Here is a 7,507-nt window from a genome sequence, read left to right on the forward strand (position 1 = left end):
TTTAAACGCAGGAAATGTCCCTTTTTTAATGCCCCCCAAAAAGCTAGTTGAGCCCAATTGTGCTGCATTCAAGCAAATTTGGAAAAAGTTCATTTTAAAGCACGTCGAGTGCTGAACAAAGTGTGTGAAAAGGCCCCCTCATCAATCGGAGCCTGTGCTGCTCTCAAGAAAACTGGGAACTTTGAGGGGAACTTATTTTTTTTTGCTTTTCTGCTGCTTGCCGTGACATCCGGCAGACGGTCACAGCCCAAGCGGGACAAAATTGGCAGACTTTCTTTCTTTCTTTCTTTCTTTCTTTCTTTCTTTCTTTCTTTCTTTCTTTCTTTCTTTCTTTCTTTCTTTCTTTCTTTCTTTCTTTCTTTCTTTCTTTCTTTCTTTCTTTCTTTCTTTCTTTCTTTCTTTCTTTCTTTCTTTCTTTCTTTCTTTCTTTCTTTCTTTCTTTCTTTCTTTCTTTCTTTCTTTCTTTCTTTCTTTCTTTCTTTCTTTCTTTCTTTCTTTGCACGGGCAAGTCTCAGTGGTCCTAATATTTGATGTGAAGGGAATATTTTGTGAGGGCGGTTCTGTCTTTTTTGTTGTCATGACAACCAAAGGCAACGCTAGGGTGTCATGAGCTACCCACCAATTGAGCAAGTGGGAAACTCAAGCACAGCCAACTTCTGATAAGACAAAGGGCGTTCAAAATGTCGTATTTTCACTGGTGGCAGCAGGGCTTCACCAACATGCCACTCAAGTCCGTTTTGACAATTAAACCTCACTAAGCGCTATATCCGAAATGCAAATACCGTAATTTTCGGACTATAAGTCGTGTTTTTTTTCATAGTTGGGGGGGGGGGGGGGGGGGGGGTTGTTTACATAAAGGACAAAGATTGATCACGGGATGACGAAGGGCCCCACGTACTACTGGCATCATTAGCGGCTTTGTTTCTAAGTGACACGGCGGACAAAGAGTTTGAAGGATTTAAAGATTTGGAATGACACAGAAGGTTTGAAAAACTATTATGGCTTTTACCCACGCCCGGTCCTACTCTCCGGAGCTGTCTTTCACTTCCGTGGATTGAAGTCGGGGGGCGGCGCTCGGCCGGGTGGCTGTCCAGGGACGGTGGATGGGGCTCCGACAATGTTTTTACGCACGCCCGGTCCTACTCTACCGCGCTGTCTTTCACCTCCGTGGATGGAAGTCGAGGTCCGGCGCTCGGCCGGGTGGCTGTCCGGGGACGGTGGATGGGGCTCGGTCATGGCTTTTACGCACGCCCGGTCCTATTCTATGGAGCTCTCTTCCACTTCCGTGGCTGGAAGTCCACACCGCCACACACCTGGAAGTTTGTTTTGTTAAATAAAGAGCCGTTTACCAAACCCACGTCTTTCCTTGAACTTTAACACTACAATATAGTTATATAGTAGATCTGTGGAATAACGACGAGGCTGACGTCAGGGTGCACGCGCGGCGTTGTTGACAAAAGACGAGGAATTTGATCGATGGATTTAATGATTTAGAGTGCACAGATGGTTTGATAATACCAGGGCTGTGGACTCTGTCGGATTTTTGCACCGAGTCCGAGTCCGAGTCCGGCCTCTTGACCACGAGTCCGAGTCCGGCTGTCCATTTTTTCTGTTAATTTGTGTGACTGCTTAGTCTTTATTCAAGGCTAATTTAGATCAAAATCTAAATAATTACAACAGTTTTGTGATGGCTTTGTCTTTATTAAACATATAAACGAATACAATAAACAGAGACTTTCAAGTTTTAATCATTAATTACACCATTATAGCTCAGACATTTATCTAAACACAAATAATTAGTGACGACCCCACAACTATCGAAACACATCAATGATATAAGCTGGGTGACATACCGTTTTTTTCCATGTATAATGCGCCCCCATGTATAATACGCACCCTAAAAATGGCATGTTGATGCTGGAAAAAAGCCTGTACCCATGTATAATACGCACCCAAATTTTGACTCCTACTTAAGTCCGTGAACGTAAAATTATTTCAGAAAAAAGATCATCTTTGGGAACAACCGGATGTTATTCTGCCGGTCAGTATCACTGCGCATGCGCTAGCATACTCAATAGCGAAGAAATGTTTCGGATTTGTGTAGGGTACATTGTGACAGCAAACGAGCAGGTGATCTAGAGCAAGCGTCTGATACCAGAGCATTGTGTTCGTATGGAGCATGTTTGAAGTGAACAGCAGAGAAGAAAGCGCATCTGTAATGGCGGCCTCCATATGATATCCGGATTTAAAAAAAAAATATATATATATATATATATATATATATATATATATATATATTTTTTTTTGTACCCATGTATAATGCGCCCCCCAGATTTTAGGACAGTAAATTAGTTAAATTTTGCGCATTGTACATGGAAAAAAACGGTAATCGTCCTTGATATTGGTACATAATGTAAACACTAGCCTAAGTCCAACTCAACGTGGCCGCATTGATCGTAACTTACGCTCCGTTTCCCCCCCAAATCTAGAGGGAAAACATTGTTCTCTCGCTGCTCCCGGGTTCTTCCATCTTGGCTGCGCACGGGGCACTGTGGGTCTTGTACGTGCACGCACGCAGGCAGGCAGGCGCGGGCGCGCACGCAACAACTAAATTTGTGTTCATAACAAGCAAGCAGGGCTGTGGACAGTATTCCTACGCGCATTCTCAGCAGCATGATGAAAATAAATTGAACGTATTTTTGAGTCCGGCAAAAATGACAGAGTCCGGGTCCCCGAGTCCACAGCCCTGGATAATACTATTGCTTATATAATAGTTATTTGATATCGAATTTATATATCGTTATATGGGCCTGTGGAATATTTTGAAGTGCAAGCGCCGTCAGCTGCGTGCACCCATTGTTGACAAAGCACGATCGATGGATTTAATGATTTGGAGTGACACAGATGGTTTGATAACATTATTGCTTCTATAATAGTTATTTGATATATCATTTATATATCGTTATTTGGGCCTGTGGAATATTTTGAAGTGCAAGCGCCGTCAGCGGCGCGCACGCATTGTTGACAAAGGACGATCGATGGATTTAATGAATTGGAGTGACACAGATGGTTTTATTAACGTGTTATTTATGTAATCGTTTTTTTAATAACTCTGAATTTTACGTCAGGGCCGTTCTCAGCTCTTCGTTTGTGTTTATGTCACGTTAGCATAGCTATCGTTTAGCCTGTTGTTGCTCGTTCATGACTGTTCTTGGTGTTGGATTTTGTTGAATAAATTGCCCCCCAAAATGCGATTTATACTCCGGAGCAACTTATATATGTTTTTTTTCACTTTTTTGGGCGTTTTATGGCTGATGCTTGTACTCCGGAGCGACTTATAGTCTGAAAATGACGGTACGTGGTAAACATTCGGAATGGTTTCCATGGAGATTGCTCACATGGGGACCAGAATTTATCTTTGTGCCTATTTGGCTCGATTCCCGGGGCTGTCCGCTTTGTATTTAGCCTTGTGCGCGGCGTCGTCCTCCCACGCCGAGCTCGTTGTCGACAGCAGCGCTGATGCAGACGGACAGACAGACAAAAACAAATGTGATGTAAAAATAGACAAACGGAGCGGTAGATGCCCCTTTTGGCCCATGCTGGACGCCCACGCCAAACGCCCACACCGTCTGCCGGGAAGTCAGCGCGCTTCCGGCCCGAAGGCGCCAGGATGCACCGAACCGGCAGTCCAATCAGGAAGCAGGACTCCTGAACTTTGGCTTCCAGTCCTCGGAGATGAAAGAGAGGGAGGGAGAGATGGGCGGGTCGGCGAGAACCCGAGGGTTCAGGAGGTGCCCCCACACCTCCACACGAGTGCTTTGTCTCCATTGTTGGCGTACAACGAAGACAAATTCATTGATGATCGCTCTTGTCGGCTTGTTGTTTGAAAGCAACGTTGGATTCCGACGTATTGGGGTTGTTGCTCTCTTTCGCCACCTCACTCACTTTGCGTGGCTCAACAGCACATTGTTTCTCAGCAGGGCTGTGGACTCGTTCGGATTTTTGCACCGAGTCCGGCCTCTTGACCATGAGTCCGAGTCCGGCTGTCCATTTTTTCTGTTAATTCATGTGACTGCTTAGTCTTTATTCAAGGCTAATTTAGATCAAAATCTAAATAATTACAACAGTTTTGTGATGGCTTTGTCTTTATTAAACATATAAACGGATACAATAAACAGATACTTTCAAGTTTTAATCATTAATTACACCATTATAGCTCAGACATTTATCTAAACACAAATAATTAGTGACGACCCCACAACTATCGAAACACATCAATGATATAAGCTGGGTGACATAATCGTCCTTGACATTGGTACATAATGTAAACATAAGCCTAAGTGCAACTCAACGTGGCCGCATTGTTGATGAAAATAAAATTGAACGTATTTTTTTTATTGTCGGACTCTGTGGACTCTGTCAAAATCAGCACCGAGTCCGAGTCCCCGAGTCAGAGTCCACAGCCCTGTTTCTCAGTCTTGGCATGTTTTTTCCCAACATATTTGCCGTACTTGGAAAGAAACGCAGATCAAGCAGACGTTGACGAGGGGTGGGGAGTTGTCGGGGTCGTGAGAAAAGTTTAGTCTGCTTGTTCTGAGAGTTGTTCGATTGATTTCTTGAGCTTATTCGCAGGAATTCAGCAACTCGCTAATTAGCACCGACTCTGGTGTCGTTGGCCGCTTGTTGCTTCCTGCTCCACTTTATGGAATTGATCGCTTCGCTCCGTGATGGTAACTTGAGATGCGTGCTCCCCGGTCCAAACAACCCACATCCAAATTGTATTTTTTTTTGTACCTGTTGGTCTTGATTTGCAATCCGGTCCTGATGCTGGGACCATTTTCATGGTCTCCATGGAATCGGCTCTGGGCATTCAATGAGGACACCTTCAATAACCTATCAATGGCTGTGTCCACTCCCATGACGGCGCAGACGCCCACTATCTGCGCCTGTTTATGGAAATACAAAAAGACAGAAAGTCAGTTTAACAGAACTTTGCACCAGATTTATGATGGAAGGGCCTTTTTGGGGAGTTCAAACGAGGTGCCGTCACTTCCTATTTTTCACCCCCCACCTTCCTGTCTTGCACAGCTGCACATTGCTGCGTGAAGACTTTTCATCCCACTGATGAAAAAGAACGTCAGTCATCTCATAAAACCGAGTGCCTGTAATTTGCGGCAAAAGGTGGGACGCACCCGGCAGAGGAGGCCCGGGGGGTTGCTCGCTGCGAGGCGTCTTTGCCTCATTTCATGTTGACTCACACTTGGTGAGGTGCATTCTCACCTGGCTCTCACAAGCTGCAGACATGACTCAATCGCCACTCACCTCATGTATGTGCGCGCATGTGAGCACATTAGGAAGTGGTTGGGAAACTTTAAAGCTTGCGTTCAGGTTTATTGAAATCCCAAAATACTTTTCGTGTGTTGCACATGCCAGCGCGTGTGTGTGTGTGTGTGTGTGCGCGCGTGCGTGCGTGCGTTCGTTCGTGTGTGTCAGCAGCTGAGGTCAAAGGTCACTTAGCTGCGCTCAGCTGGTCACTTTGCCATCACTTTGGGGGTCAACTGGCACATCTGCCTTCGAGGAAGAGGAGTATGAAGATCTCGTGCCTGCACACACTTCACGCACACACGCAGTCCATCTGGCCTGTGTGATAGCAGATGCTCCTCACACATGCATGTAAAAAGATGCAGCAGCTTTTGAGCCCAACATATTTCCTTTCAAGCTTCTTTCTTTCTGGAGGTTTTAGAAATCTCATCCCCCCCAAAGCAAGTTTGAAATTGGCTAAGCGTGTTAGCCATTTTGGTCTGAAGCGGAACGTCCACGTCATGAAACCTGTGACTGCTTTTTTTACCCCCCTAAGCAACCAACCAACCGCACGTTACAATGATTCATTAACTGCCTATCCCACACGCACACACAGAGACACACACTTTTGCGGCATCTGCTTTATCCTTTTCAAACGTCCGAAGTCCATCAGAGCCTTCCAAGTAGTGTGAATGCAAAGTGGGCGTTGACGCCTTTTGGAGGTGAGCAAGGGAGTGGAAATGCTGAGTCATTTTGCGTCTGACCTAGTTCTCACTCTCATGCTATTGATGCATAATCCATGGCGCTCCCTAGAGGCGCATAGGAAGCCTCAACGACTTAGGGGTGTTTGGCAATAGAAAGGATCTCGTGTACGAGTTGTACAGAGCGAGTGTGATCATGTCATTAAAAAAGAAAACTGAATCAGCATTTCTTGCATCTTGTGGGTCCATGGCACCTTCTGCTGTTGCCATGATGACAGAAGGAACGATGGAGCCTTTCACTGGTGGATGGCGCATAAAAAACAAAAGTTCCTGATGACATTTCTGACTCTTAACAGGCTTCAAGATCTTGACTGATTTCTGGTATGTATTTTGTTTTGAGTGCAATTCCAGACTTCACTGCTAGCAGCTGCACCGTAAATGTGCACAGTGACATTGTGGCGTTCAGGTCATGTGTTTACGTTCTGATGGTGTCATTTGCTTACGTCGTTTGGTTACGCCACTTGTTGTCTTTATTTCCTCGTTTTTGTCTCGTTTCCATGATATGTACGTCGCTCATATGTTTACGTGACTCATTGACGTCGTGGCTGCATGCATTCCGTACATCCCGAATGATGCTAGTGTATTAGCCATCATGTTAATGTTGTTAATGTTGATAATGTTAGCCATTATCAAAGAGCAAGTTGCTAGTTTGCTGCGTTGAGCTAGATTCTGAATTGGCGACAATCTGCCTCCAAGTCGTCCAATTGATGAAACGGACCTGCAAGTTGCCATTGATGAGTGATTTTCAAATTCATTAGTTTTGCAGCTTGCTTTCAACCCTCCTATGCCCTCCCCTTCCTGGGACAAAATCTCATTATTGAACCTTCTGTCAGATTTAGAATTCTCTGCCTCCCGTCCTCTCTCCCAAAAGCTTTGGGGGCGAAGAAGCGTGTCGGAGTTCTGATAAGTTCCCGGTGGGCCGCCACAGTCTCCTCTTTTGCGCCGCCACTGCACCGACGCCTCTCTAAGAGAAAGGCCACAATCCCTGTTCATCGGAATGGATGGAATGGGACCAAGAATTCTATTGTTCTTTTGGCCTGCCCCCCACCTCCCTGCATGCCATCCACCAAGACCACCTCCAATCCATGCGCCCTGCCATGTGAAAACTAAACATCAACATTAAGTGAGGCCATTTGTGTGTTTTAACTGGGGCTTTAGTCAAAGTCAAAGTCAGCTTTATTGTCAATCCCTTCATATGTCAAGACACACAAAGAAACCGAAATTCCGTTTCCTCTATCCCACGGTGACGAGACACAGTACACGATAGACATACAAGTAGACGACACAAAATAAAAACAAGAAGGCACAAACAATAAATAACAAATAACAAATAAATAAAATGAGTGATGAATAAATAATAAACAAATAACCCAATAAATAAGAGGAGCAAAACTGAGCCAGCGTGCATACAGCAGCCATAACAAGCTCCTTCTCAGAACGTTTGA

This window comes from Syngnathus typhle, linkage group LG16, assembly GCF_033458585.1.
Source record: "Syngnathus typhle isolate RoL2023-S1 ecotype Sweden linkage group LG16, RoL_Styp_1.0, whole genome shotgun sequence".
NCBI classification, from domain to species: Eukaryota; Metazoa; Chordata; class Actinopteri; order Syngnathiformes; family Syngnathidae; genus Syngnathus; species Syngnathus typhle.